Consider the following 23,790-nt stretch of genomic DNA (forward strand, 5'->3'; position numbering starts at 1 on the left):
GTACCATTTTAAGCTTTTTACATGTATTAATTAATTTACTCCCAAGCTAACTCTACAAATTAGGTGTTTATAAAATCCATTTTTGATTGAACAAAGAAAGACAGAAGGAGACAAAGTAATTTCTTCAAAGTTCCAGATTTGGTAAGTAGAAGGGCTGGGTTTGATCTCAGACAGTCTGTATCCACAGGCCATTTTCTAAAACATAATGTAGTATTGCTTCTTCACTGTTCATTGTACCCTTAAACGTATGAAGAAAAATTATAAAAACTACAAAGGTGATTTGAGAGATATGTTATAGTTGTTTGATATTGTTATAAATTTTTCTCATTTCTAGAAGAAATAAGAAGCCCAAACAACCAAATTCACCAGCTGAAGTATACAATCAGAAACTATATTTCTCTAGCTATCCTAATCAACTAAAATTAGAGTGCAAATATATAAATCTGGGAATGAGAACAAGCACATAATCAAAATACAGAGAAAAAAATAATCATTGGATACGTTGTATAATCTTACACCAATACATTAAAATCTAGACAAAATAGCTGATTTTTACAGAGAGTATATAAGAGCATAACCACATAAGATTTAGCTAATATAAACAGAACAATAATTGTGGAAGAAATTGTTGAAATTTTCAAAAAAATACTTACAAAAGGTCTCAGGCTTACACTGTGTCTCGGGCTGTTTCAACTTTGAAGGTATTCACAATTCTTTTGTGATTTAAAGTTTTGCAAAGCATAGAGAAAGAACAATTCTCATTTTGTAAAACTAGGATAACAGGATAAGCTTGGTATAAAAACCATAAACTAGTGTACTTTAAGAGAAAAAAATGCAGATAAATCTTTCATTAACATAAACCTATGAATATAAACCATAAATCCTAAATATGAAATACTAGCAAAATTAATATTGAGGTGCAGTTATAGAATAATACACCGTGATTAATACATAATTATCCTACAAATATTAGCCTGTCTCAACATAATAAATCTATTATTAGTCTTTTCATACTAACAGGACGAAAGCAAAGAATATGTAGAGTGGAAAACTTGCAAAACTATACCATAGGCATAAAAAAGTAATCAAATTCAAAATTCATACCTGATTTTTAAAAATAAAATCCTTATTAAGATAAATATAGAAAAAAATTGTTTTAAATGAAAAAACATATCAAACTCAAATAAACATCTCTCATTTGGAAGTGAAAAGCAGAAGTGCCATAATGTCACTACTATTTTGTAACACTGTTCTACAAGTTTTAGCTCAGTTTCCCGTGGTCAGAGAAACTAAATGAGAACTATAAGTACTTGAAAGTAGGAGGCAAACTCATAATTGCTTATAGATAAAATAGTTGCAGATCCCCTATTAAGGGGCCATCCTTCCCATCTTCCTTGCACAAAAGGCCAATATTCTTCGAAAAGAGATCTCCCCTCCCAGATACAAGGAATGAACTTTGATTCTCCTAAGCCTGCCTAAGTGACGCCATTCATTCCCACTGCTAGTGATGGATTTAGACTTGGCGAGTGACATGGCCCTGGCAGGATTCAGAGTGCCTAGTGTGTGCTCGCAGGGCTGCGAGCCCCTGCAGTTCACAGAAGACGAGTTCATTTTAGCTTGGATGCAGACTGCTTCAACATTCTTTGGCAGATTCACAGGACCAGAATCCTTGACACGCTGTGAACTGAACATTACCAGTCACCGGAATCTCACAGAATCACCTCTATAAATATCCTGAAAAGCCAATCTTGAAAGATACATGTCTTCCTCCACGTAAAGGGACTATCCGTCTTTAAATTTGATTCTCTCTCAATTTTATTGCTCTTTCCAATCCAAAGAACTTCTGTTCTCCGTGCCACTCAGTAATCCTCTGGGACACATAGGAAGCTAGTTATGATGTCTTTGTCCCTCCGTTCCTGCCTTCCTTAGAGGGGAAAGGATTGCGAGATAATTTCCCACCCACTCATTTCCCTCAAATACAATCTTAAAATCATCAGAAAATATCGACAGCAATTAATACTCATTTCTAGAACTCTGATTGGCTAATTCATGCTTAGGTTTCTTCATTACATATTTTATAAACCATTTTATTACTTTAGAAGCACTTATTTCTACATTACTATTATCTATATAAAAAAGATAATAAAAACACACTATAGTTCCTGATCCATCCTCCTGAGGCAACCACTCTCAACTATTCCAGTTGTTTTTGAAGGGGAGGAATCTGGTATCTACATTTGTATTTCTGAAGAATTTACTTTTAAAGTTTCTTCTTGATTATTAACCTTTAGATGTTGACTATTTACATCCTACCGTGGAAAATTAGAATTTAACATTCTCAGAACTTGATCCTCTCCTGAACATCCCCTACCTCTAACCCAAAAAAACATGTGCACATGTCCTCTTCTCTCACTATGATCCATTCTATCCCCATTGTGGCGCTGTTTCTGTTTCCTCTGTGTCTCTCTTGTTCTCTGCTGGTTTGGTCTTCATATTTCATTTTAGATTATTTCCTCAATTTTTGATAACCCTTCCCTCTCTGTTCATAGACACTAAATTGCTGATTAGAGCCTGTGGGAGCCTTGTTTGTTTAGTGGTCTCCATAAAGGATACTTCCAAGAGGAGTTGGCCACATTATTTGTGGATTTCCAAATGGGAGAATTGATGGATTTCCGAATGCGAGAATTCATAAAACTTTTCTCTTGGGCCAACCTGTTTTTTCTCAGAATCCTTCAAACTCTCCAATTTCTTGCCTGGGAGGAACAGGCTGGACCCCGTGGAGTAATGGAACCTATGCTCTCCATTCAGCATCCAGAATTTCAATGAATCCACCTGTTTTCAGTAAAGATTCCTAACCCAACCTTAGCTCTGCATGATGAGGGAGGGGGTGGGGAGTGTATGGTGTTTGCCTTTTTAGGGTCAGAGATGGCCTCTCTGTTGTCAATCATTTCATTATTTTTTTAACAGAAATAATGCTTAACATAGGATACAAAAGTGACAAAAGGACAAATAATTACAAAAAATGAGAACTTTTTTTTTAATATTTAAGTCACTTTATCAATTAGCCTTTAGGAAGACTATTTAAGTAGGCTTCTTGCTAAATATCAAAGTACATAACAAAAATTCCTAAAACAAACTTCTGTTAAAACAACTCCCAAAATGAATCACCCATCTTAAGTTTAAAAATTGAGGAAATGCCCACAATCATTGTTAATTTCACCAAACTACTAAATTCAAGCAAATACACAGCCTTGCTAAGACCAGAGGTTTTGTTACACAGACTAAGTGTTAATCTAAAACCTGCATTTGCTGCAAAGATTAAAGCTTAAGTCCTATAGTTACTGAATAATGATTCACTACAGTGAAGTGCGTTGTGTGTTTTGAAGATTTTAAAAATTATCTGACAGTAGTAACTAAATAAAAATATGATTTTTTTCAACTCTTGCTTTTTTTGGTAGGAATAGCAAGTTCATTATTTGCCAGTAAATGGAATAATCGGCTAATTAGCAGCACTTGTTATGTGATGAATATTCAATTACCAGAATAGAAAAAAGATGCATCATACCTTAGTAAATTAATTCCTTTTTGTAGAGTGAATTTGCATCCACCTGGCAGAAAACATAAACAATCTCTTAGTGAAAGCCTTGGGAGGGTTGCCAAAATCGAGAAATTAAGGGGTGTTTAATCCCTTCACTCTTTGTCAGAATATGATTGTCCCTCACAGATGTTTTCTTTCTAATACCATTGAAATTAATCACATGTCTAAATCTAGTGTATTTTACAATGCTAAGAATGTTAATTAAGTGTATTTCCTGTCATATTCCAAGATTCCTGTATTTCTTATAAAGGAAAACTGTAAAGAAATTGTAAAAGCTATATAATTGAACACATGCAAGAGTAGGTGATATTTAACACTCGATGATGATGATTTTTTAAAATATTATGAAGCCTGTTACTACTCAGGGCATTTTCAGACAGTTGTCAATTTTTCTTTTTTCTTCCAACTACAACTTCTGCTTTCCTTTTTCTGGGTATTTATTTTTTCCCCACATTGAATGACTCCTCCTCGAAATTTTGGATTCTAAAAACTGAGATGTTGATCTCCTGTTGATTTACCAAGACATCTGTGGAAAGTATGTTGTTTCAGGTTCCAAACCTTCTTATAGTTGTTAGTAGGAGAAAAGACTAGTAACTCAAGACCTTATCTCAGTCTTGTTGACATTGCTATCTTTCACAGTATTCTGTAGAAAGTAAAGCAATTGTGTCTCTACATCACCCAACGCTAAGTCAATGTCAAAGGAGAGCTTGCTCGGTTGTGTTGAATAAACAGGAGGGGTAACTTGTGAGCCAGTTAAATGCATTAATTTATGTGCATTGAATGACGCACTGCTAAAATGACAAAGTGGGAGTCAGGAAATAGGATTTTTGCCTCAGCTCAACTGCTCAGTCTTTAGTCTTAGGCAAACTACAGTATTTAGGGACCTACTACTCACTTGCAAAATGTGGGCCTTCCATTCAGAGATTCTAAGGATATTGGCAGATCTAATGTTCTAGAATTATGTTTGCTGAATGGGGAATTACAAGTCTCAATTTGATCATAAAATGAAGTGGTACCATTTAGCTTGTTATTCTGATTTTCCTGGGTTGTCTGATCTGTAATCATAAAACAATATTGCAGCTACCGAACTCGAGTGGTGACAGCTTATAAAATCATTCCTTTTACAATGAGCTCTCTCCATTGCAGTGAAATTTGGAAACAGGAATCTTTAAACGTATCCAATCCTCATACTGAATTTCATCAGGAAATTTGATCTCATGATACAAGTAAAAATCAGGAGTATTTAATACTATTTTCAGTAACTAATGATCCAATTTAGGAATGATTAAGGTAGAGTGCCACTATTAGATAAATTTAATACAACAACCTTATTTAGAAATGACTGCTCATTCTTCTACTAAAATGTAATTGATTATGGGTGGCTTTCCAATATGTTTAAAATTATGTATGTGTTTTTATTGGCTATCACTTATTTTCCTAATTACTGGTGTTTTGATGATGGACTTACTGGGGAGGAATCATGGGAATGCAGGTGAGGAAAGATATAGACAAAAGGGATTTTAAAATTCACAAGATCTCTCTCTCTTTCTGAGCACAAGCACCAAGGAAAGGCCACGTAAGGACATAACAAGAAGATAGGAAGTGGGTTCTCACCAGACATTGAATCTGCCATCACGTTGATCTTGGACTTCTTAGCCTCTAGAACAGTGAGAAATAATTCTCCTTTAAGGCCACAATTCTTTGGCATTTTGTTATAGCAGCCTGAGATGACTAAGACCGGGGCCCTGAAGATAAAGCTTCCTTACATTCATGGCTTTTCTACCTCTAGTAATAAATTACCAGATGACCAGGGCCATGAGGTTTAGAACAGAACTTGGAATTAATGATGGAAAATATGGCAACTGAGGTGCTATTTTATTACAGGAAACAGGGTATCCTCTTTGTCTTATGAAAAGACAATGAATAAAATGGTGAAATGGAAATGCTCTTGGGACAAACTCTGTCTTCTGAACCATCTTTCCAAGGGCCAATGTCCCTTGCATCCTTCTATCACTGCATGTTCTACACTGTTTTGTAATTGCCCAATTCTCCATTTGTCTTCCCAAGTAGACTGTATACTCCTTGGAAGTACGGATGCTTTTTTGTTCATATGTTTAATTTCCAGGACAATTTACAGCACGTAATAAATAGTAGATCAATATTTGATTGACTGATTAATGTATAATTGAATTAAGGACAAATAAAGGCCCTAGATCACTTGTCTGTATCTCTCATGGGAAACTCTAGGTTAAGATAGAATTTTGATTTCATTACATTTTATAAGTAATCTTGCTGTTTGGAAGCATTACTTGTTTTGGAAATTAAAGTTCTGTAGTTCAGACTGACCATAGAAAAACATATCTAGAAAATCCACGTTCTCTTTTTATTTCAATACAGTGTACCATATCCTCAATAGCATACCTGCACATGTGGAATTTACAAAGAAACTGAATCAGAGAAATAATGCAACTTGTGTTCCACTCACATTATCATATTTTATAAAACAATCTATTGTTTAATTTTGTCTTACCATCGAAGGTCCAAAATCTTTCTCTTCATAGAAGTGGAATGAGGATGTAAATGGTGGTACTTATAAAGAATTGTGAGATCCTCAGATAAAGCTACAAAGTCAAATTCTACTATTCTAAGTTAAACACACATAATAATATTTGAAATACACCATTTTACAACTTGAGGAAAAGAGATAATCTTTAACCCTATAATGATTGCTTTATCTAATTACTTCCTAATGCTACAGTATCCCAATAATTACTACCTGTCATTCAATTCTCAAAAACCTTTTTCACGTTTTTTAATGCTCACATCGTACAGCAGAGAGTACAGTGGGATCATTCCTCTCCCAGCTTCATTAGCATTGTGATTTCTTGCCAAGAGAAAGAATCAACCTGATGTACTTGAATTCAACTTCAAGTTGAAGTGCACACTAATTCAGTTAAAGCCTCTCTACAAATTTGAATAAATTAATAAAGTTTCCAAATGTTTTGTCAAATATATATAAAATGCTATAAGAAATCTCGATACATCCCTTTCTGTACAACACCATTGAGTGTCTTGTTACTAGTCTGGAAGAAGGGTTTATGAAATTAAGTATAAATACAATATTTCAAATGGTGAATAATTTATAGCCTGTGTTTTATAAAATTACTTTCTGATTACCAGACTGTTAATATTAGCTCGATGTTCAATTACCAAGGAATATGACCCTTTTTTAGGGTTAAACGAGAAAAAGATCACTGAAGCATTTATTTGTTTAAATCATATTTAGGGATGAAAAGTATTTACTAGACTGGGAAAAATAATTCTCTTACAATCCTATACGAATAAAAGGAGTATTAGGAACTGAATACTTTACACAAATCACAGTAATTACACTCCATGGTGAGTGTGACATATTATTCTTGACACAAACATTAAATGAACAAAGATGTTCTCACACTATGGACCTGGTGGACAGTTATGAATTTGGGTTTAAATTTTTGTAGAAAGTATGAAAATAGAGCAGCACATTTCCATGTGTAATTGAGTCCTTCACAATGCCCTGCATCAGAAATGTTCTAGATTAAATCGGAAGTACTTGCTTATAAGCAATCATTTGCAATGAGATGACATTGAATCATGAAAGAGATGTTAAAAATGCAAATCTATCACTGAAGGAAAAGAACAGATTTATTCTCTCTGACTTGTACAGTTTGATATTTTCTGCCGTTGAAGCTATGAGATTTCCTTTTGAAAAAATACTTGGAAGTGAATACTCTCCCTCTAACTGCATTAATACCTGGATAGTCCTCAAAATATTATTTTATCACTTGTCTAAAAAATATCACAACACAGTGAAATAAAATGAAATTTCATTTCAGGATGAAGACTATTTGAAAAAATTGGAACAATGGCAAGCAAACATTACAGTTTCTAACAATCAACACTATTTCAATGTACCTGGACATCAAATGGGGATCTGTAAAATCTGCTTGTAAATTGCCAGGTAGTCTTGAGGGGGAAAGAAACCTGGAATATTATATATCTTTGCTGTTGTATGCAACAGCAGAGTGAAATAGTTGTGACATTATGGCCTACAAAGCCTAAAATAATTACTTCCTAGCCCTGTATAGAGATAACAGATCTAAACAAAAATTTCACCGTTTTCCTTGTCCCAGAGATTCAAAACATGCATTCATCTTTGCTGGTTCTCTCTATCTTCTATCTCTCTCTCTTTCTATGCATGTCTCTCTGTCTTTTTCTCTGTTCCTCTCTCTGTCTCATTGTACCTCTCAGTCTCTGTCTCTTTCTCTTTTATCAACTATTCCTGTCATTTTCTCCCTCTTGATCTTGAATGTTGCCCACATTTACCCTTTTTTATATTCTAATGACTGATTCCAGAACTTTGTTTTTTACAGAGATAACCTTAAAGCACTGTTCTTTAGCCAACCTTCCAGGGCATTCCAGATTAATCCTGTACGCTTCTTTCTGTACATAATTCTTTTTGCTCTAATTCCTCGTTCTGTACCACAAACTTAGAACTTCTTGTAGTGGACTGTGTACCATCTATAGTCTTCCACACTAAGTCATCCTAGCCGTATTTCACAATATTCCAAACAAGCTCCCCCAGTTCTTAGTCAGTCTGCTCTCCTAATTCCTCCTGTGTACTACATACTCTTCTAACCTTTGGGTATGGGCTCACATGGTTTCTCTCTCTTTACTTGCTTTCACTTTTTTTCTCTGCATAATATAAAATATCACTCATCCTTTATGAACCAACCTAAGATCACTGCCTCCTTGAAATCTTCCCTGTTTGAGGACTCTTTTCTATGAGACCTGTAGTCTCATTAGAGCAGACTAGAGGTTTCAGGTTTGAAAGGGACTGTATTAGTTTCCTAGTGCTGCCATAAAAAAAGTACCACAAACTAGGTGGCTTAAAACAAAAGAATTTTGTTCCTTTGCAGTTCTGGAGACAAAAAGTCCAAAATCAAGGTATCAGCAGGGCCATGCTCCCTCCAACGGGTCTAAGGAAGAATCCCTCCTTGATTTTCCTACGTTCTGGTAATTGCTGGCAATCTTGGCATTCCTTGGTTTGTAGATGTATCGCTCCAATTTCTGCCTCCAGTTTCCCATGACTGTCTATGTATCTCCAAATCTCTTTCTCCTCATTAGAACACTAGTCATTGGATTTAAGGGCCCATACTAATCAAGTACAACTTCATCCTAACCAGATGATATCTGTAAAGACCATGTTTTCAAATAAAGTCACATTCACAGATAAGAGGGTAAGGACTTCAACATGTCTTTTTGGGGGACACAATTCAACCCACAATAGGGACTCTCAAATGCATCTACACTAACCATTCATTAATATGACATGGGAAAACCCCAAATAACTCTACTTAAATACTTCTGTTGACATTAGAAACTCACACTTTGGAAAGTTAACAGTTTTATCAGTGGATAGCCCAGAATTACAGTAAACAAAAAAACAACTCTCTTGTAGCATAAGTCCATTGGCCTTGTTTCCCTAGTTCTATTCTTGAGCCCATACAGAACAAAGAGTATTGCCTTGTTAATATTATAGACCATTAAATGATTCAAGACAGATCATTCTCCCCTAAGACTTTCTTCAGGATACACACTCCTATTTTACTTGATTGCCTTTTTCTAGTACGTCATGAACATAGTGAAAACCATGACATGTGTCTCTCAAGAAAGCTGATTTAGCTCCAATTGTCTGATTTTGAGAGAATGTCTCTTAATTGCCTACTTTCATATGGAATTAGAGTTCATCATATCATAATGGCTTTGATGTCAGACAGATGTGGCTATGAATCCCAAATTTGCCGCTAAGCGATCATGTTACCATTAAAATTAAATAATTTCTCTGAGCCTCAATGTCTTACTTGGCAAATGGAATGTAACATTTGCCATAAAGAGTTAATGAAAGTAATAATTAGATAAAAGATAATTAGCATAGTGCCTGGTAGACTTAATAACTGGTACCTTATAATAACATAGTTTTTATTGGTATGGCTACATAGACATCTCATTTAACACATCAGAACCTGTATTATATCAAGCATAGCCTAGAGCTCTTGGTGTTAATTCATGCCCTGACAGTAACTTCACAGCTAATATGGATTTGTACATTGTTTTGCAGACCTAGCTATTCTCATCTTGCTGGCTGTCAGGGAGTAGGAACAGAATAGTTCTAACCACATCCAGAGTTCCTGTGAAGGGATGTGCTTTAGAGTTAAATTTTTCACTTTAGTAAATGAGGTAATACAATACTTATCCTCACCATTAATTACCACTCTTACCTCTCAAAGATCAGTCTCTGAAGAACCTGAGAAATTACCTGGTTTCCCTAAATAAATAGCGTCTCTTACTTTCCCTTTAGTCTGTTTGCAGAGCCTTAGCTTTCCATTCTTCATATATCTGCCATCAATCCTTGGCAAATGAGACAGATACTTCTAGTTGCCACCTGATATCCATTCCCCACTCGTTCCTTAAAAACAAACACTTTTATTTGGAGAAGTGACATCCCCAACTGAAATACTACCTGGTTTCCCTAAATAAATAGTGTCTCTTACTTTCCCTTTAGTCTGTTTGCAGAGCCTTGGCTTTCCATTCTTCATATATCTGCCATCAATCCTTGGCAAATGAGACAGATACTTCTAGTTGCCACCTGATATCCATTCCCCCCTCGTTCCTTAAAAACAAACACTTTTATTTGGAGAAGTGACATCCCCAACTGAAATACTACATTTTCCAGCTAGAATAATCCATCTGATTAAATTCTGGTCAAGGAGACGTAAGTAAAAGTGTTTTCAGGACTTCCAAGAAGGGTTTTTAAAGAGATCTGACTTATCTGGAAAATAGCCTGAGAATACAGTCATGATTTTTAGAGCTCTAGCAGATCTCTTAGAATATGAAGTGGCCCTGATGATGGGTGTCAAGAAGATTTCATAGAATTATAGGATGAAGATGAGTCCCTAACATCTTTGGAGGATCCAGTCCAGCCTTCAGCTTCTTTCACATGCGAGAAAACTGTACTTGTATCTTTTTGAAGCCACTGCTATTTTGTGTTTTCTGCTATATGCAGATCAATCTAATTCAGTTCTCGTCCTAAATCTAACTGAGAATGAACTTCAAATAGACATCTGGACCACTGAAAAAGAGGAATTCATGGCCTCTGGGTCTTTTGATCAACTGTCCCTGTATTATGAGTTGAATTGTGTTCCCTCAAATTCATATATTGAAGTCCTGGCCCCCAGCACCTCAGAACGTTATCTAATTTGAGGATACGGTCTTTATAGAGGTAATTAACTTAAAATGAGGTAAGTAGGGTAGACCCTAATGCAACATGACCGGTGGCCTTATAAAAAGGGTAAATTTGGAGATAGATATGCATAGAGAGAATATGAAAAGACACCACAAGAATACCGTCTTCTACAAGCCAAGGAGAGAGGCCTGAAACAGATCCTTCCCTCCAGCCCTGAGAAGGAACTAACCCTAGGGACACCTTGAGTTCAGACTTCTAGCCTCCAGGACTGTGATGCAATGAGTTTCTGTTGTTTATGTCACCCAGTTTGGAGTCTTTTGCTAAGGCAGCTCTAGCAAACGAATAGACTCTCGAATTCTATGAGGTTTTGTGGTTTGCCCTTCATCTTATAATCATCAGCCTCTTTTAGGTATTTCAGTTTACTTATTTCTTTTAACACAATTTACCACATTATCTATTGGTCCCAAACTCTCTTTTTCTTGGTTTAGCCCTCTTCCCTGTGCCAAGAATTGTGCAGTTTGTAGGCCCCCTGGACCAGTAGGCCCAATATACTATTATCTCGACGAGTAATTGTCTTATTTAGCCCAATGCTGAGAACATAGTAATTTTCAAGGTTCTTTTTGATAGGTTGACATTTTAAAATCTGATTTTAAAATTGAATTTTAAAAGCATTGACATTGATTTATAAATCAATTACATGGGTTAGAAGTCACACCTTATTATTAAAATAATTATGCTTTATTATTTTTAAAATAAAAGCAATAACTGTTTCATACACAAAGATATTTTTAAAAAAATTATAATGTATACATACTCTCGTATCATAAAGCTTATGCTATCAAATGCTGGTATAACTTAGAGCATGTTATTATTATACCTGGTCATAGATAAGTGCTTCTCTCTACAGTTACTAGTTGTCAAGATATCAACTGTCACGTACTGAATTCCAGAAAATAATGAACAAGCACAATGATTCACACAATTTTTGTATGCACTATTTTCAATGAGTTTGTAGTCACCTTGAAGACCATAGATGAATGGATTTGCTCATATAACAACACATACTGTTTGCTCTTTGACTATAGAATATTTGCTTTACAAGTCTTTTATCCCATTCACTTCATTCATGGCTTATATTCAACTAGTGAACCTGGATATGGCTGGCATCATTCTGATAGATTGCTATTGATTATGCTTTACTGGTATTTAAATATTTTTAATATCACTCCTTTGCTTTCATGCAGATAATTATAGATCTGTTTACTGCTTACCAGTTGTTAGCATTAATGAAAGTAAATCCTGTGTATTAATTTGCTAGGGCTGCCACAACAAAGTACCACAGACAGGGTAGCTTAAACAACAGAAATTTATTTTCTCACAGTTCTGGAATTTAGATGTCTGAGATCAAGGTGTCAGCAGGGTTCACTCCTTCTGAAGCCCTCTCTCCTTGGTTTGTGGATGGTCTTCTTCTCCCTGTGCCTTCACATGGTCTTCCTTCTATGTGTGTCCTTCTATTGTGTCCTGATTTCCTCTTCTTATAAGGACATCAGTCATATTAGATTATGGCCCACCCTAATGACCTCATTTTAACTTAATTACCTCTTGAAAGACCCCATCTCTAAATACAGTCACATTCTGAGGTACTGGGGCTCAGGACTTCAAAATATGAACATTTGGGGGACATGATACCTTGCATTCCTCTTAAATTTATCATTTAGTTGTGTAGCATTTCTAAGGGGTCTGTCTAGTAGATTAATATGCAGCCAGCCATGATATTGTTACTGGTAACAAAGTATCCTTTCTATTATAAACAATTAAATTACTATCCAAAATATATAAAATAACTATTTGCAGCACAGGACTGAGAGAAAGAAAACAAACTTGACGAGCCATACAATCACCCCGGCTTTCTGCCTGGAGATGCTTTCCAGACTATGGGGCAAGACGCAGTAAGGAAAGCAGAGTATAGCAGTGTTACTAGCTTAGGAGACAGAGAGCAGGTTTCAGGAAGGATGCGATGGCTTTACATTTGGGGTAAAGTGCATAATAGGAGGGAGCTGCGTAGATGAAGAGTTCCATAAATCTGCATACTCTTCCTCAGAGTCCTCATTGAATACTTAACTGTACATGAACGGAGTGAGACTCTAGAAAGCTGAGCAAGGAACAACTACTAAATAGAAACCAACTACAAAGACACTAACATAAACTCAGCAGGGCTGACTGGGAGATATTCAAGTTCTAGTCGGCATAGTAGGTAGCAGTAGGATGTAGGTAAACATCCAGAGCATTCAACAGAGACCTTAAAAATGCCATATTTTAGGATTAAACCACTTCTTATAGTTCATCTAGATGTGCCCTAACTACTCTTATAATTAAATTACTCATTAAATTAAACTACATTTATAATCCTGATGTGCTCTAACAAAGCTCAAATTAACTGCCCACTAGAAAAACATCCTTATACACTTCAAAGTAAGTCAACAAAGCCCAGACCATCATCAATGTAACTCACAATACACAGCATTCAATTAAAAATCACTGTATTTACACAGAGGCAAGAAAATGGGCCTCATTACCAGGAGAAAACAGCCAATATAAACAGAGCCAGAAATAACAGAGATGACAAAATTAGTAGTCAAGAATTTTAGGGAGCTGGCCCCGTGGCGTAGCTGTTAAGTGCACGCGCTCCGCTGCTGGTGGCCCAGGGTTCAGATCCCGGATGCACACCGATGCACCGCTTGTCAGGCCATGCTGTGGTGGCATCCCATATAAAGTGGAGGAAGATGGGCACAGATGTTAGCCCAGGGCCAGTCTTCCTCAGCAAAAATAGGAGGATTAACATGGATGTTAGCTCAGGGCTGATCTTCCTTAAAAAAAAAAAAAAAAAATTTAAAAGAGATCTTATAAATACGTGTAAGTGTTTAAAAATATAAACTCAATAAGAAGAGATATTAAAACTATAAAAAAGAATCTAACAAAAGAACTGAAAAAGTACAATCTCTGAAATATGTACACTAAATGAGGAGTTATCAAACTTTTTCTGTAAAGAGCCAGATTGTAAATATTTTAGGCTTTGTGAGCCCTACAGTCTTTGTCACAACTACTTACCTCTGCCATTGTAACACTAAAGTCACATCCATAGACAACATGTAAACAAAATGTGGCTGTGTTCCAATAAAACTTTACTTAAAAAGACAAGTGGCTAACTGGATTTGGCCTGAGGGTCTTGTTTGCCAATTCCTGCCCTAATCCATTCAAGCATAACTCCCAGGATACTTTGTGTTTGGAGGTATGAAGCAAGGACAACCTGCTGTGCCTGTGGAAGAATTTTTGTGTGGTGTTAGCTGGGCATTACGTAGTTAAACACCTGGCCTGGTTACAACACTGGAACTATCCCAGACTTTGATTATCCCTTTAAGAATATCTGACTTAGATGTCTTTTCCTAGGAAGAATTCAGGAGTTCATGGTATATCAATGCTTCTGCTGCCAAAACTAGAAAAAAGTCAGATAAATTAAAAACAAAACCTCATCAATATCATGAACTGTTTAGATGAAATAAAATACCAGGGAGAGAAGAACCCTTCCAAGATGAATTACGTGGAAATAAACGCAGACAAACCAAATGAGAACAGAGGCTATTTATTCAGAGCTTGCAATAGGAAGGGAGTCAGCCACCATCACAGTGTTTGGCAGAGACTCAAAGGCAGGCAGCGGACTGGAAAAGCTTTACGGTGGAAAAAAGGGAAGGTTTAGGAAGTTTAGGTATGCTTCCATTGGAGGTTGTTAGCATGGGGCAGCTGGAGGCAGGCTAACTAGAAGTGGGGCATCTTATGTGATTATTTTGAAAGCATGTCTGGCTTTCTCTAGCTGGTTCTGAGTTGGAAGTGGGCAAAAATTACGGAAGCCAGTAGTCATTGTCCAAGTTCTGACTGTTCTGGGCTGATTGCTGCAGAGATTTTGATTTGACTTTCTGGACTGTTTGATGCAGAGTTTTCGTGTCAGATGTCTGCTCTCATACATGGTCTTGCCATTGTCCATTTGTATATTCATCACTCAGGTCAAACACTCTCCAAACATTTCACTTAGGGGGCATTAGAAGATCCTGGGCACTAGCTGAAGATTGGGGTGAGCTTAGGCTAAGGGTCCTTGGGAAAGAGAAACCAAGAATTATTTTAGCAGCTGTGCACAGAAGGAGCAAGACATTGTAACCTTGAGGGTTTCAACCACATATCTGTGTTTCCCCTAAGATAACTGCTATTTGGCTATTCTGCAGACAGTGTGAGGGGCTGAAGAGTTCATCTGAAAGTTTCTAAAAGACAGAATAAAATCTCCTCCAGTATTGCCAGGCTTGGGAAACCAAGACAGTTGGAGAAAGAGACAGCTTTAAGCACAGTACCATTCTCTGCCTTAGGCATTTGCCTGTCTATGAAACTATACAGGGCAGGTAGCTGAAGAGCTGGGCAGGAAATCTCTGAACTCTTGCAAATTTTCAGAGCTGAAGAGACAGAAAGCCATGAGGCTTGCAATCCAGTAACTTAGAAAACTTAGAAGCCCACACCGGTAAACAAAGGTGAAACAAAGGAAGACTGAGACTTTGCAAAGCTGCAATCCAGCCCCGACCAAGATATATCTCTGCATGCAATGAGAGAATACGTAATTCCCTTATCTTAGTTGTCTTACAGTGAAAAATAGAAAAAATATATAAGAAACCCTATTTCTTTACAAAATGCCTAGAATATATTACAAATATTCATAAACTTGCAAATTGACAAATATACAAAAAATGAGTTTATATAATCAGTAACCAAGAGAACAAAGAGACAATAGCAGCAAACCCAGAAATGATCCAGATATTTATTTCATTTCATAGAATATGTAACTTCATATATTATGAGTTATGAATCAAATATTTAAAATATATTTTTATACATTTGGATTTTCTCAAAGAAACTTGATACATAAATGTCTTTTGGAAGAATATACAAATTAAGTGAAACTAAACTTGAAAAGTAAAAATGTTGATTGACCTATCACACAGTAAGGCAGAGTGTACACTCACAGAAATAAAAATCACTGGTGTTTTCCAATAACAGAAAAACAGGTTATTGGAACAAAATAGAGAGACTACAGATGGACACATTTATATGTAGAAATTTAATATAGGATAAATTTGGCAGCATAAATCAATGATGAAATGAAATATTGTCCATAGATGTTGAGTAAAGTGGCTCACCATATGGGGAAAAGTGAAAACTCGTTCTGTAATCCCACAGACAAATGAATTCCAAAAACATTAAAGGGCAAACGCCAAAATAAAATTTCAAAGGTTATAGAAGTAAATGAAGGAGCCTATATTTGTGATAAAGGAGTAAGGGTGGTAGCTAAGAAATACTTACCAGACAAAATTTCAGAAGACAACCTACAAAACAAAACAAAAATGATTAGTGTTATATCAAAATTGAGGATTTCTCTTCAATGAAGGGCAGCAAAGTCAAAGTTAACAGATACATGGAAGACTGGGAACACATTTTGTTTGGTCTGATTCAGAAAGCGAATAGTATCTAGAACATAAAAGGGACTTCTGCAAATTATCAGCAAAAATTCTGTGACCCACATAGAAAAATGGGAAAGGATGTGAATCTGCAATTTCCAAAGAATAAACTCAAAAGGCTAACAAGCACACAAAAAAGTATTAAAATTCACTAGTAAACAGAGAAGTGAAAATTTAAAGAATAATGGAATATTATTAACTGGAAAAAAATAAAAGCTGGATGGTGCCAAATGTTGGTGATACACTGAGAACATCAACTCTCTAGTGGTGGAAGTTTCGACTGGTTCAGTCATTCTGAGGAGCAGTCTTTGGTCAAAGATCCACCAAATTTAGTATACGTGTTTATATTAACACAAATTTTAAGCTCATGAGTATATACTAAAAAGATCTTACACAGATTCCCTCAGGGAACATGCATGAGCAGAACTAACAAAAGCAAAAATTTTCAGATTCAAGAAGCCCAACTATTGCAAGCAGATTAAATAAAAATAAACCCATATTTATACATTTAAGAGTGTAAATTTATTAAACAAAAGACAAAGAAAAAATTTAAAATGGCCAGAAGAAAACAAAGCAGATTTTCTTCAAATGAATGGCAATAAGACTGACAGGTTACTTCTTCACATTAAAGCTGGAAGGAAGAGAACAAAGAATAATATCTTCAATGTTTAAAACTATCTTTAAATTAAGACGACAATATTTTAAAGATATATATTAAAACAGAGCCTTTTCCAGCAATGGACCCCAACTCCAATAAAAAACCCTCATTTAAGCAAAAGGAAATGATCTTATGTGGAAAATTTGAAATGCAAAAAGTAATGAAAAGCCACGAAAGTGGTATTTAACAAGACAAATTAAAAAAATAAAGATAATGTTTTACCGAATAAAATTTTTAAAGACAGAACTAAACCAAATGATGACAACATCATAGAATTATGGAAGATTTTGATTAGAATTAAGATAGTCTAAATTTTTGGTAGTCTCTTGGTGGAGAACACAGATAGCATTAACATTAGATTTAAATTAAGTAAAAGGGTTAAATTTCCATGGGAACCACTGAAACAATATTAATAAAATGGCTGATTTTAGAGTAGTAAAGGGAAGATGGAGTGAGGAATAGCATCACAGTAGATGGACAACAGAGCCAAGGGGGACTAAATGCTGCTGACATAAATAGAATGCAGGCACGACATGGTACAAATAATCAAGATGTTGCCACAATTTAAATAAATGTTAGAAAGCAATGAGTGACAGATAGGAAAATAATATATAGAAATACACATTTTTTAAAAATCCAGGAGTATATTTACAAAAATAGAGAGGATGTGACTCTACTATTACATGTCTAAAATAGACATTGAGTCAAAAAGTATTTCTAGAGAAAAAGAAGTAAGCATAAAATTGTTAAAGTTTACTTCATTAGCAACTTTGACAAATCCTAATCTTTCACATCCCTAATAACAGAGCCTCAACACATATAAAGCAAATATTCACACAACTAAATAGAAAAAAAAATCATAAAGAGTCTAATATACTTCCTTTAGTAATTTATGCATCACTAAGGATAGAGAAGATTTGAAAACCAAAATTAATAACATTCATATAATGAACATAGATAAACTCTTACATCCAACAAGTTGAGAACAATATTTTTATCAAGCAATCACAGAAGATTTTTGAAAATGACATATATGTAGTAATAAAAATATCTCACCATTATTAAAAGATTGGGTTTCTATAGACTATGTTCTTTCACGAAAAGATACTTAAATTAAAAATCACACTGATAAAATTAGGAAAAACCTCAACGTTTTGAATTTAAGAATATAATTCTACTTAAATCAGATAAATAGCAGAGAAGTCATAATGAAATTAGGAAAATATTATTTTATGCTATATAGCTAGGGTGGTCCTCACAGAAAAAAAAAAATGTACTTAAGTGTCTTCAGAAAAAGAAAGAAGTTTGATAAATATATATAATTACTATAATTTAGCACTGACTATAATAAAAACAGTACACAAAAATGAGAGAAGGATGAAACACTCAAGATAATGAAAGGAATGAATAAAACAGAAACCAGAGATACAATAGAGAGGTTCAACAAACCCAAAACTTATTCTTTGAAAAAAAGCTGATAATACTGACAAAATTCTGGAAAATTCATTAAGAAAATAAAAAATAATGTACAGTAATAATATTAGAAATAAAAAAGCAATAATTAATAATGCTATAGATACTAAAAATTATAAGAAGTTACTATGAATAATGTCAAATTATTTAACACTGAGATAAAATGAAATATAAAATTTCTAAAAGTTGAATCAAAAAGAAAAAAATACTGAGTCCTTCTCTTCACAGTTAGCTAAGAATTTTTGCCATCAGCTCATGTTGTGCTTCTTGGAATACTGATTTTCTGCTTCTATTGAAATGAATATATGAGTTTTTTTCCTTTAATAAATGGAATTGTATTAACTGTTTCTAATATTTAGCCAATCCTGTATTCCTGGGGTAAACTCCTTTGATCGTGATAAATTATAATTTTTCTGTATTCCTGGGTTTGGCTAGTAAATATTCGTTTAGGATTTTGTATCCTTGTCCTACAAGAACATACAAAAATAAATAAATCAACATTTTAAAATCTTCTGATAGAGATCAACAGCAATCTCAAATGGTTTTATTTGAAAATTTTATTAAACCCTAAAAGAACAAATAATTCTATTCTTCTTAATTTTTTTTTCCAGACCATGAAAAAAAGGAAATAGTCATAAGTTAATTTTATAAGATCAGTATAGCATTAATACTAAAATCTACTAAGTCATTATGAGGAAAAAAAGAAAACTATCCTCTATTCCTCATGAACAAGCATCTTAGAAGTTTATAGATTTCAGTCATGTGCACCGTCCAGATGGTCTCAACAACACTTGACTCTCTCAAGGCTGTGTCCTTAAAACAGCTCCTGCTGTGAGAATGGTGGGCAGAAAGTACAGGACAGGAGAGGGGGTGAAGAGCCTCTGATTGCCTGGTCCAGCTGCAAGGTCAACCCAAGGTCACATCCTCTCTATTACCTCTTCCAACAAATATGTATGCACACACACACACACAAACACATTTGAAACTGGAAGAAAAACAGATTTAATTTACTTTCTTATCATATATTTAAAAAATAGAGATGGTTAAAAAATGTATAAGTAAAAGGCAAAGCTATAGAATCTTTAGGGGTCAATATAGGAGAAAGTCTCACTGGGTAGTGAAGAATTTCTTAACCAACAGAGAAATTACTAAAAATGAAGGAAAGTATCAACAAATACAAGGATGTTAAAATATTTTGTTTATCACATTTCTCTAGATAAATTGGAAAGGGAGGTCACAACTTGACATTTGCATAAATCTGGATTTTAGAGTCATTTAGAAATGGAATTCTGCATATCCAAGGATTATTTTAAAAGAAAGTGTGGTGTTAAGCAAGTTCAAGTCTTTCCTCTAAACTGGAGTTACACCATTATTTTTTTCCACAATAAGTCTTTTTATTAGTCACCATTGAATGTCTGAATTTTCAACAGATTCTTGGACGAGTGGCTCATGTCCATCAGCTCGGTCAACCTTAGCTCCTATCTCATTCCCAGGAGCTCCTTGGAGCTGCTACCTTCACCATGAAACCCCATTAGTTTTCTCAACCCAAACCTGGGCTTCTACACCATTTTTGCTTTTCTAACAAAGTCATCATGGAGATTGGTAAGTCTTTTTTATATCTGTTCCAATGCTACCTGCCACCCATTTATTGACCACTGCTTTCAAGTCATTTGTCTACAGCTCTTGGGTCATAATTTCCATCACCTTCTTCCAGCTTTGGCAGACCCATGGTCTTCTGAATCTGATTGTTATATTTTGTAGTAAAACAATGGCCAGGCAGTTTTTGCCCAGAACATCCTCAGTAATTAGCTTGAATTTTCTAAGTGCAGTTCATCATTCTGCAGATCAAAAGGGCTCACTTCAAAAATACTGCCTTGAAGTCATCAGCTGCAATTTTGGTTCCTTGAGTCCTTGTGACGAGTGTTTTTCCAACATAGCTTATACTGAACATAGCTGGTGTTTTCACATCGTATTTCTCTTCCTTAGAAAATGGATCAACTACTTTCTTCTTAGCTCCCTTTTCACTGCCTTTTGTAAGATGCTAGTTCTTGCCAACCACCATAGTGCTTCTCTGAGAGTCAAAAGGCCAACACCATTATTTTATTTTGCATTTTTTAGGGGCAATGCAAAATGACTCAATGCCAGTTCATAATCTCAGAAACAGAAAACTGCTTAGATTTTTTAGAGCCTTTGTGTATTATTTATTTTAAGGTTTTGTGTTATCTGAAAGGTACTAAGATAATTTTTCAATATAGTTTTATGAGTAAATATTTATTTCCATCCTCCTAATATCAAATAAAAAACAATCTATTTCCTTAAACTTAAATCATAATTGCTATACTCTTTCTAGTTTCATTAGCTTAACATGTATGTTAGACTCTTCAATTTCATCTTCACAATTATTAGCATAAGGGTTTTTTTAAGTGTGTAAATATCATTTGACTTGTAAGAATATTTTAAATGGAGAACTGGTATCACTTATGTTACAGTTAATATTGCCAGTCGTTTTAACACAACAATTAGGTCTAATAAATTGGTCATAACCTTGGAAACCATCTTGTATAAATCAATATAATCTGCCAGCTCCTTGGTTGTCATAGAAACTGATTATAGCAAGCATGTTTAATGCAACACACATTTTATGCATAAATAATTAACATGCTAAAGTTTACAAATGAATCTAATCAAAACCATGTTTACCACAACTTTCATTATTGCTCTATATTTTGTCTGCTGCATCATTTCTTTTTAAACATGAACCAAAAAATATATAATACTGGAAAGAGTAGATAAAGGATGTACCTTTAGAGCTAATACTGAGTAGTTCTCTCATAAGGAAAGAATTCTCTCTTTCCAGATGAAATAATTTATCAATGTGACTTGTCCAAGCAATTGAATTGTTCTTGCTTCTGATGTGTTTAGCTGTTCCCATCTTTGCCTAACTAATAATTTGGGGAATGAAAAGACTTTCAAAATCCAACATTAGGATGCACTGGACTGCATCATCCTATGGATTTAAAATGTAATTTTTAAGGAATAAAAAGGATATGATTGGAGCCTTGAAACAAGGGAACAGTGTTCTGTGCAAATAGTCAAGATCCAGTCAAGGTTTTGTCATTCAAAGGTTTCAACCATAAACCATTAGGACAAAATTATATGAGTCATTATTTTACATAAAATGCATTTTTATAAATTCCTTCTTTTTGTGTATTTGAATAAGCAGCACCAAAAGGTAAAAATATTATAATCCAAAGAGAGAAGCATCCTTATCTCAATACGGAATATTGTGAAGCCTAGTGTAAAATTTAAGTATTTTACATAAAAGAACATCATTCAGGAAAAAAGCTAAAAAAAAAGTATAAGTACATTAAGAATATCCATGGAAGAAGTTATACAATTATATGTATATATATGAATATATGTGTATATATAGCTACAAATATACAAGTGTACATAGATATATATAGAGAGAAATAGTAATGTAACCATGTACTATGCACCTATCACTCAGCTTCAATGAATAAAAATTCATGACCAACTTTGTTTTATCTTTATTCCTACCACTTACCCCCATCTCACATTATTAAGGAGATAAACCGAGACAATATTTCATTATTCCTTATATAGCTCATATGCACCTCTAAAAATAAGCAAGCTTTCAAAAACATACTCATAATATTGTGAACTCCCGTAAAGAGTTAGTTCCTTATTATCATCAAATACCCAAAGAGCTTTCCCATTTCTGCAGTTGTCTCATAAAAGTTTTCCAGTTGATTTTTTTGGAGTGAGGATCCAAATAAGGTCTATGCACTGAAAGTAACGAGTGTGTCTCTTAGATTTCTCTCTATGTACTTATTTTTCCCTCCTTTTAAATTTTTTCTTCCCTCTGGGAATTGGTTGAAAATAAATGTCAAGTTATTTGTCCTATATAGTTTCACACAGTATAAACTTTTCTGATTGCCTCTGTGTGGTATCTTTTAACATGTTTCTCTGTCTTCTTCTCTGTGAATTGATAGATGTAGAGACTCAGTTTTGAATTTTAGAAAGAATTCTGCATAATAGATGCTGCGTACTTGCATTAGGAGGCCATCGTTGCTGGTTGTCTTAATTTTGCTATATTAGAAGTCATTGATGATAATTACCTAATATATGTTAATGACTTTGGAGTTGCAAAATGGTGATATATTAATTCTAATACTTTTATTCATTTATTGGCTGAGATATTTCTATAAAAACCTTTCCCTCATAAACTCTTTGGTTACCACAAAACATAGTTTTTATAGGAAGAGGGAATAAATGCTTGAATCTATCTTTTTTTAACAGCTTTCACAATAATAAAGTATTTTCTTAGCATCGTCTAAGAAAATCAATGAGACTGTATGTTTGTGTATATATGCCAATATTTAATATTTAAACCATAGCCATTATTTATCTTTTGTACTAAACTTATTTATTAATGATAGCTTAATTATCTATAGAGTCTTTTTAGAACTTAAAGGAATATATATTTATAAATACAATCTAGGTGGGGTTTTTTTGCAGCTCAATTATGAATAAGTAAGACAATGTAGCTTTTCCTTTTCAATATACTATTTTGTAGAGTTGAACTTTTTATGTTTTACAAATGATCTGTAATAAATTTTAATTTTATTGCATCAACTAGTGTTTTCTAGTATATCTTATTGATAAATATATAAACTTCTATGTTGCAAAATATCAGACCAAAAAAGGGCAAATGATGTTATGAGAAGGCTGCTTAAATGCATATTACAGAGAAAATGATATGTTATCTGATATACATATATTAGAATATAGATTATATACATATAATCTTGAGCATTTTCTTACATGGAAGAAATGTTCATATATTACATAAAGGAACATATTTTATTTTCATTATTTACCATCATTAAGTTTATCTTCTTAGTTTAAAGATTCAGAGAGTTTTATTTTACATTTTTCTTTTTTTTTATTTTTGTGAGGAAGACCAGCACTGAGCTAACGTCTGTTGCCGATCCTCCTCTTTTTTGCTGAGGAAGATTGGCCCTGTGCTAACATCTGTGCCTGTCTTCCTCTACTTTATATGGGACGCGGCCACAGCATGGCTTGACAAGCTGTGCGTCAGTGCACGCGTGGGATCCGAACCTATGAACCCTGGGCTGCCGAAGCAGAGTGCGCGCACTTAACTGCTACTGCCAACAGTCTGGCCCTTTGTTTTACA

General features: G+C 34.5%; 1 pseudogene; it reads right to left on the reverse strand.

Moving 5' to 3' along the window:
* Positions 1–19,970: 19,970 nt before the first annotated feature.
* On the reverse strand, positions 19,971–20,631 carry LOC131399770 (small ribosomal subunit protein eS1-like; annotated as a pseudogene).
* Positions 20,632–23,790: the final 3,159 nt, after the last annotated feature.

Source organism: Diceros bicornis, chromosome 39 (genome assembly GCF_020826845.1).
Source record: "Diceros bicornis minor isolate mBicDic1 chromosome 39, mDicBic1.mat.cur, whole genome shotgun sequence".
In the NCBI taxonomy this organism is placed as follows: Eukaryota; Metazoa; Chordata; class Mammalia; order Perissodactyla; family Rhinocerotidae; genus Diceros; species Diceros bicornis.